The sequence below is a fragment of the Trichechus manatus genome, unplaced genomic scaffold, assembly GCF_000243295.1.
Source record: "Trichechus manatus latirostris isolate Lorelei unplaced genomic scaffold, TriManLat1.0 scaffold00102, whole genome shotgun sequence".
Classification (NCBI taxonomy): domain Eukaryota; kingdom Metazoa; phylum Chordata; class Mammalia; order Sirenia; family Trichechidae; genus Trichechus; species Trichechus manatus.
The window spans coordinates 382,428-390,977 of record NW_004444038.1 but is presented as its reverse complement, the minus strand read 5'-3'; positions in this window follow the sequence as shown (position 1 = coordinate 390,977).

Sequence of the window (8,550 nt, the reverse complement as noted above, 5' to 3'; positions counted from 1 at the left end):
TAAGAGGCTTTTTCAGCTTTGGGCTCTTCAGTTGAAGTTCCAAGGGAACATTTAAGTGGAGATGTCCAGTAAGGACTTGTTAGTGCCAGTAAGGTTTTGTGAATAGAACTTGTCATATGAACAGAAAAGTTTTTGCCACAAATATAGCATTGGGATTACCCTTTAGATTTAGAGGGATGTTTTAATAAAACTTTGCGTCCCACTTCCTCATTTTGCCAGAGACAGATGTTTTCCATAATTGTGTCATTACTGCTTTTAGGAAGTTTTCATGAAAATATTATTTTCAGAAGAGTTTGATAAATCATCAAATTCAACAAATGAGTTGCATGTGGTTGCGATGGATACACACACACACCCCATACACATGTTACACTAAATGAAGCTTTTGCCCTAGGAGTGTATATATATAACAGAAGTAAACCACAGCAACAACAACAAAAATCAACAACAAAGAAACATAGTAAAATGGCAGAAAGAAACCAAGAGAGATAGGGTGCCAGAGGAGGTCAGAGGAGCAGACGTCATTGGGGCCTAATGTGACCAGAGGAAACCTCAAGGATGAGGCTGAACTTTACATGAATTTGAACATGAATAGTGTCTTAGTCATCTAGTGCTGCTATAACAGAAATACCACAAGTGGATGGCTTTAACAAAGAGAAGTTTATTCTCTCACAGTGTAGTAGGCTACAAGTCCAAATTCAGGGTTTCGGCTCCAGGGGAATGCTTTCTAAGTCAGCTCTGGAGGAAGGTCCGTGTCATCAATCTTCCCTTGGTCTGGGAGCATCTCTGCTTAGGAATCTCAGGTCCAAAGGACGCACTCAGCTCCCAGCACTGCTTTCTTGGTGGCGTGAGGTTCCCATGTGTCTCTGCTCGCTTCTGTCTTTTATATCTCAAAAGAGATTGGCTTAAGACACTATCCAATCTTGTATACCTCATCAGTATAACTGCCGTTAATCCATCTTATTAGATCATAGTGATTGAATTTACAACACATAAGGAAATCACATCAGATTACAAAATGGTACATAATTATACAATACTGGGAATCGTGACCCAGCAAAACTGACAGATATTTTGGGGGGACACAATTCAAACCATGACAAATAGTATTTGGTTAGTCATAGAAGATGGAACATCTAGGAAGCGGGGAAAAAATATCCCAGATAGTCACATATTGAAAACTTAAGGCTGAGGGGAAGTAGCAGGTATGGTTGGGAAGAGTTTATGAAAGATTTGAAGTATAAGAACTTTCTCGAGGGAAATTTATTCTTCAACTACTTATATTACACACATAAGTAGCTGAAGAATGAATAGGATGGCAGAGCTCTGCATCTTAGCTCAAGATATGTGATCTTAGGAAGAAAGTATACTCAAACTCTGTCCTGCTAAACAGAGTTTATATTACGTAGATTATGCAAATATTGGGAATGCTAACTAATGATGCACAGATGAATACTTTTAAATATGCCCGAAGGAGTACATTGTGATCATGCCGTGACCTTCTCTGTTACGACATTTGTTTTAAACTGACATTAACTGAAACATTATAGTATGTAGCCAAGCTCTATGTACGTTTACAAAAAGAGGAAAATAGGGAGAGGTAGCTGCTTTGATCACCACCTAGAGTCAATTTGTCTGGCATCCTATCCAACCTACCAGAGAATTGAAATGGTGGTACTTGGAAGCACAGATAATTCACAAGTTTATGAAAGCCAGTACTGTATTGGATAAATGGTCTAGAAAAAAGCTAAACTTAGTAACGTTTGGACAATAAACCTTCCAGGCAAAGGCATTGGGCTGTATATGAATGCGACACATTGCCAAGTGCATATAGTTTTGTGTCTAAAATAAACAGTGTATTTGTTTCCATAATACATTTTAATCAGTAAAATAAATAAGAAAATATTTTCAAATATACCCAGTGTGAAGTACTCTCTCTCTAGATATATATATATGATCTTAGGCATTGGATACAAGCTGTTGTTTTTAAACAGTTATTAAGGGGAATGCCATTCGGAAGCGACGTATTTGGATTCAAATTTCTCCTGGAAGGAGGTGGATGTGTGGGTTAGCAGTTTAAATTTGTGTTGGCACATCTCCTGTTCTTGACACCGAAAACGAACAATACTGTTCTGATTCTTTTTCAACTTCAATTTCTAGTAGGGATTAAAATGTACATATTTCAGGGTACCCTTTTTGGAGGTTAGATTAGACCATTAGATTAAGACTGGTGGTTGAGAATGTAGGCTCCAGACTCTGATACAACCGTATTTATTTATTTATTCCTCTATTCCTCCGCTTACTGTCAATTTTAGGTTTGCATAACATTGAGATAAAAATAGTATCTACCATAGAGAGTTGTAATAAGATTAACAAAGTTAATACAAATTGTCTTAGTTATCTAGTGCTGCTATAACAGAAACCCCACAAGTGGGTGCCTTTAAGAAACAGAAATATATTTTTTCACAGTTGAGGATGATGGAAGTCTAAATTCAGGGTGTCAGCTCTAGGGGAAGGCTTTTCACTCTCTGTCAGCTCTGGAGGAAGCTCCTTGTCTCTTCTGAGCTTCTCCTCCCGGGAGACCTTCCTGTGGCTTGGCACTGTCTTCCCCCATCTCTCCTCTGCTTGCTTGTTTAATTCTTATATCTCAAAAGAGACTGATGTAAAAGACAGTCTACACTAATTCTGTCTCATTAACATAACAAAGACTACCCATTCCCGAATGAGATTATTACCACAGACATAGAGGTTGGGATTTACAACCCGTATTTTGGGGGGACACAATTCAACCCATGACATAAATAAAGGACCTATTTGAGTACTGGAACTTAATTAATAAGTAAATTTGATTTTTTAACTATAGGGATTACTCTCCTTCAGATCATTCACTTGCATATTTTATGCTGTAGTTGTATCTACTATAATTTCATTTACTCAAAACCATCAGGGGCATAGGAATACCTAAACCCCCTGCATGAGAGTTCTAACTCTGAAAGAATAAAGGACTGTTAGAGCATAGAGAACAGGATTAAAACCAAGGATCTGCTCAACACTGTTCAGTAATAATTGATAGTCCATTGCGACTGTGAATCATTTTTCTCCAAACTAGTTACTGTTAATATCTGTGTCCACAACTTTAATTCTAAAATCAGTACACCTTTCTAACTCTAGTCTTTTGTTTGTTTGTTTGTTTTTTATCCAGCCATTGGACCAGTGGTATTCAAAAAGTGTTGTTCATGACCCTGAGGTTTCCATAGAGTCTCCGAAAGCGATACAAAGGAAAGGAGGGGTGGAGATTGGGAAAGTCTCTGAGTTTCAGGTGTTAACGTTACCTAATGGTTTTTCTTGAGTCTGCATAGTTGTACTTCCTTCTCTTTATGTACCTTGGGCTTTTGTGGAAAAGTTCATTTGAATCATGGGTTTCTTGGCAAAGCAAAACATCTGAAGACCTCTTATCTTGTGTCTATTCTGGTAAAAATTGTATCTGAAACAAGTGTGCCATAGCTTATGAATACTACGACTCCACATTTCAGTTCACTGAAGTATGTAGTATTCTCTTTTTAGGGCTACATAATATTTATATTATGGTTTCAGTTTTGCAATAAATGTACATGAAATGAAAAGGTTTAGTTGTTTGTCTAAAGAACTCAGGCTTTCGTTACAAAAATAAAACATGGAAGGGACAGATCTGAAGTAGAATAATCTCTGTAGTGGACTTAAGCATGTGAAGCAACAATTCAATTTTCTATATAACTCTCATTTAGTCTCATGTCTATAAATATCACCTATATACGCTGCTGTTGACTCTCCAATTTATATCTCCTGACATGACCTGGCACCTTGACTCTAGATTCATATAGACAACTGCCTACTACATAACTCCAGTTGGAAGGCTAATAAGAATTTCACAATTAGCATAAAACAATGTTTAGCTCCCAATCCCCCCTCAACCATCACCTACCAAATACTTTCTCTCATATTCCTCATCTCACTGAATGTTAAATCCATCCTCCCAGTTGCTGAGGCAAAATGATTAGATCTTCTTGACTAATATCTCATTCTCATACATCACATTGAATTCTATTAGTTGATAAACTTATTAGTTGCCTCTACCTTCAAAGACATCAAAATATACACAAACCAACATTTTTCACTGCCTCCATACTGTCATCCTAATCAAGCCACAATCATCCTTACCGTGGATCGGTGTATTAGTCTCATAATTGATATCCTTGCCTCTGCCCTTGCTCCTTTTCAAGGTATTCTCAAACCATAAAAACAAAACAAAACAAAAAATAAAACCCATTGCTGTCGAGTTGATTCCTACTCATAGCTAGCCAGTAAGACAGTAGAACTGCCCCCATAGGGTTTCCGAGGAGCAGCTGGTAGATTTGAACTGCTGACCTTTTGATTAGCAGGCAAACCCTTAACCACTTCACCACCAGAGCTCCTCTCAAACCATGTTGTTGTTGTTAGGTGCTGTTGAGTTGGTTCCAACTCATAGCAACCCTATGCACAACAGAAGAAAACACTGCCCAGTCCTGCGCCATCCTCACAATTGTTGCTATGCGTGAGCCTGTTGTTGCAGCCACTGTGTCAATTCATCTTGTTGAGGATCTTCCTCTTTTTCACTGACCCTCTATTTTACCAAGCATGATGTCCTTCTCCAGGGGTGGATCCCTCCTGATAACATGTCCAAAATATGTGAGACGTACTCTCTCCATCCTTTTTTCTAAGAAGCATTCTGGTTATACTTCTTCCAAAACAGATTTGTTTGTTCTTTTGGCAGTCCATGGTATATCAGTATTCTTCGCCAACACCACAACTGAAAGACATCGATACTTCTTCGGTCTTCCATTTTCACAGCCCAGCTTTTGCATGCATAGGAGATGATCGAAAACAGCATGGCTTGGGTCAGAGGCACCTTAGTCCTCAAGGTGACGTCTTTGCTTTTCAACACTTTAAAGAGGTCTTTTGCAGCCTATTTGCCCAATGCAATGCATCTTTTGATTTCTTGACTGCTGCTTCTGTTGGCGTTGATTGTGGATAAAATGAAATCCTTGACAACCTCAATCTTTTCTCTGTTTATCATGATGTTGCTTATTGGTCCAGTTGTGAGGATTTTTGTTTTCTTTATGTTGAGGTGTAATCTATACTGAGGACTGTGCTCTTTGACCTTCATTATCAAGTGCTTCAAGTCCTCTTCACTTTCAGCAAGCAAGGTTGTATCATCTGCATAAGGCAGTTTGTTAAACCATACCCAGATGTAGTTGCACTTCCTTTATTCAAATATTCCAGTTATTCCCTTCTCACTCAGAGTCAAAGCCACAGTCTTTACAACAGCTTACAAAACCATACATGATCTGATTCTCTCCTATGTGTTCCGCTCATCTCCTCTTTCCTAATACTACCCATTGTACTTGCTCTCTTCTATCATTACGATCTTCTTGAAGTTGTTCAAACAAAATACGCAAGCCTCTGTGCAGGGTATTTACGCAAGCTGTTGCTCAACCTGAAACACTTATCCTTCCTACATTTTCAGAGCTCATTCCCTTATCTCCTTCAGCAATTTAGTCAAATGTCATCTTCACCCAAAGATTGGTTGTGTCCCCTCTCTCTATTTAAAACTACAAGCCTCCCAACCCCAATGCCAGCACTGCCTAGCCTCTTCCCTTGCTCTGTACTATACTGCATGCCTCAATGAAGCTCAGCTAACACACATATTTTCTCCATAAGGCACATCAAAATCTACTTGAGATTAAGAACACTATTCAGCATTTCAACACTATGCTGGGGTGCCATTTTAAACAGTGAAATTATCAACAAAAAGTACAAAAATGTGAAAAAATGTCACATTAAAATAAGGTATGAAAAAGACACTTGTTTGCAGTTTGAAGAACTGAAACAAGAAGGTGACATGTTACCTTGTTCGATGTCAACTGGCAACGTGAGCCTGGTAACTAAATTTTTTTGTAGTTTTATTAAAAATTTTTACCACTCTGCACACATCCACAAATGACCATAAAGTTTCCACAAGGATTGATTTTGGGGTTACAAAAAAGAGTAGGCAAATTTTCAAGTATGTAATCCAGGAATAATGGGGCTAGACTGTATATACTTAATATGTATTTCTGACATTCATTAGGAAAGGAAAAATTTTTCTGTAATAATAATGTAAAACAACATTTAGTTTGCTTTTTTTAAATGTTATGCATCAAGTGCTAGGAAATTTTAGAGGGCTCAGTTGAAAGCAGTTGATCAAGAAATATTCATGTAGGGAGCAGTAATTAAACTAGGACTTGAAGCATAAGTAATATCCACATGAGCATCTGAAGATAAGGGGAAAAGTTTCCTAAAAAATAAGAGTGTCATAAGCAAAAATACGGAGAATGGAGCTAAAAAAAGTATATTTGAGAAAGGTGAGCTGCCTGGATTATTTAAAAAGTGGTTTCTGAGAGTGGCTTTAGGGATGGAGTGGGCATTGTCAAACCACACGTCTAGTACCTTCACCCTCTCTCCAAGTTCTCCTAAGGCTTCCACATCCACCAAGGCTCGTTGCAATAGAAGTTACTGTTTCCGGTGCAAATGTGACCTACCCCTCTCATTTGTTGAGGCATGGGGGCAATTGCCATACATTGTAAGATTCGTTCCCAGAATAGGGTCAAAAGTTCCAAGAAATAATAGTAAGACTGAATTACTGAGAACCTTTAAAACTAGGAGAAAGAGTTTGAGATTTTATGAATCAGGGAAATTAGATTGAATAAAAATAAATACGGTTCTTCAATAAAAAGTCAATTTTTCCTTTTTAAATTATATTTAAACATAATAGAAACAGGAGAGTATATTTCTATTTGATTAGGAAACACATGCATTTCATTTCTTTGAAACGCTTGCCACTCAGTATATCATTCTCTGAGACAAACAACTTTCAGTAGTTGCATTTGGATATCTAATTTTAATAATCAAGTCCTATTGCTTTATTTCTTGTTAAAAATTGGTACTGTTTCTTAACTCATTTTCAACTACTGCTTGCTCAGGAAATGAACTTTCTTTTACTTGTTCTTTTTTAAACTTGACTTTGTGGTCTACTGTGTTCTTTGAAAATATTATCAGTCTAAAATTAATGAAGACTTTAATTACCAATAATACGTTATTTTTAAGCAAATAATGTGTGCCTTCTGCATTTGTTTGAGGCCCAGCCCTCCCCCGCACCGGCCAGGTATTTTCATAAGCTCAGTTATGCCAGTTTTTTTTTTCCAGGAAAATTTGGCTTGGCTTGTTTGTTTTTGGGGTTTTTTTTGGGGGGGGAGGGTGCAGCCAGCAAACAAAGGTAGTAGGCACGTGTCATTTGCGTAAAAATATGGTATTCATTCTTCTCATTAGTTATACTAGTTAAACACTCTAGAACGGAAAACAAATCTTGACAGACCTAGTTAAAAGAGTGTTGCCGTAATCGTTTGTTGTTATGGTTAGTTGCTGCCTAGTTGGCTCCTACTCATGTTGACCTTAGATATAACAGAATGAAACATTGCCCGGTCCTGTGCCAACTTCATGAACATTGGTATGTTTGAGCTCATTGTTGCTGTCATTGACACTCTACTTTACCAATCATGGTGTCCTTTTCTAGAGAATGGTCTTTCCTGATGATGTGTCCAAAGTAAGCCAGCTGAAGTCTTGCCATCCTTAAGAGAATGTTATTTAGGTTCTCTGTCATTCTATTTCTTCAGTGGCCCATGTATTCTCAGTAGCCCATAGGACTTTAGCAATAGTATTCGTTTACCAAATAGTCCACCATCACCACAAAAGCCCTGAATGGATTTTATCTTCACATAGAGATCCAAGTTTTGTATTAGGTGCTGAGCCCTTGCAAAAGACATACAAGTGCAGACCTAAAGTTCTGTCTTTTCTCGTAAGACTGTTAAGGGATCGTGTGATTAAAAGATGATACAATATCAGAAAGGAGTGGCCTTGAACCTGAGAAGTGAACAGCTAACACTAAGGTTATTATAACTCATCCAGTTTTTACCTGGAAAATTTAAATGAAAATAAGGTCATCAAAGGTAATAAAGCCATGTGTCATGTTCATTTACGGGCTCTGAGGAGAGAGCTGGGGGTGTTCTAGACCACTGAAGACACACACACACACACACACACACACACACACATGCACACACACGTGTGTGTGTATGTACGTATGGAAACCTTGGTTGCATAGTGGTTAAGAGTTCAGATGCTAACTAAAAGGTCAGCAGTTCAAATCCACCGGGAGCTCCTTGGAAAACCTATGGGGCAGTTCTACTCTGTCCTGTAGGGTCACTACGAATTGGAATCAACTCGGCGGCAATGGGTTTGGTTTGGTTGGTATGTATGTACATGTATGTATGTATATGTATGTATATATGGAGCCCTAGTGGTGAAGTGGTTAAGAGTTGCTAACCAAAATGTCAGCAGTTCGAATCCACCAGCAACTCCTCCTTGGAAACCTATGGGGCAGTTCTACTCTGTCCTGTAGGGTCACTATGAGTCAGAATCGACTCAGCAGCACACAAC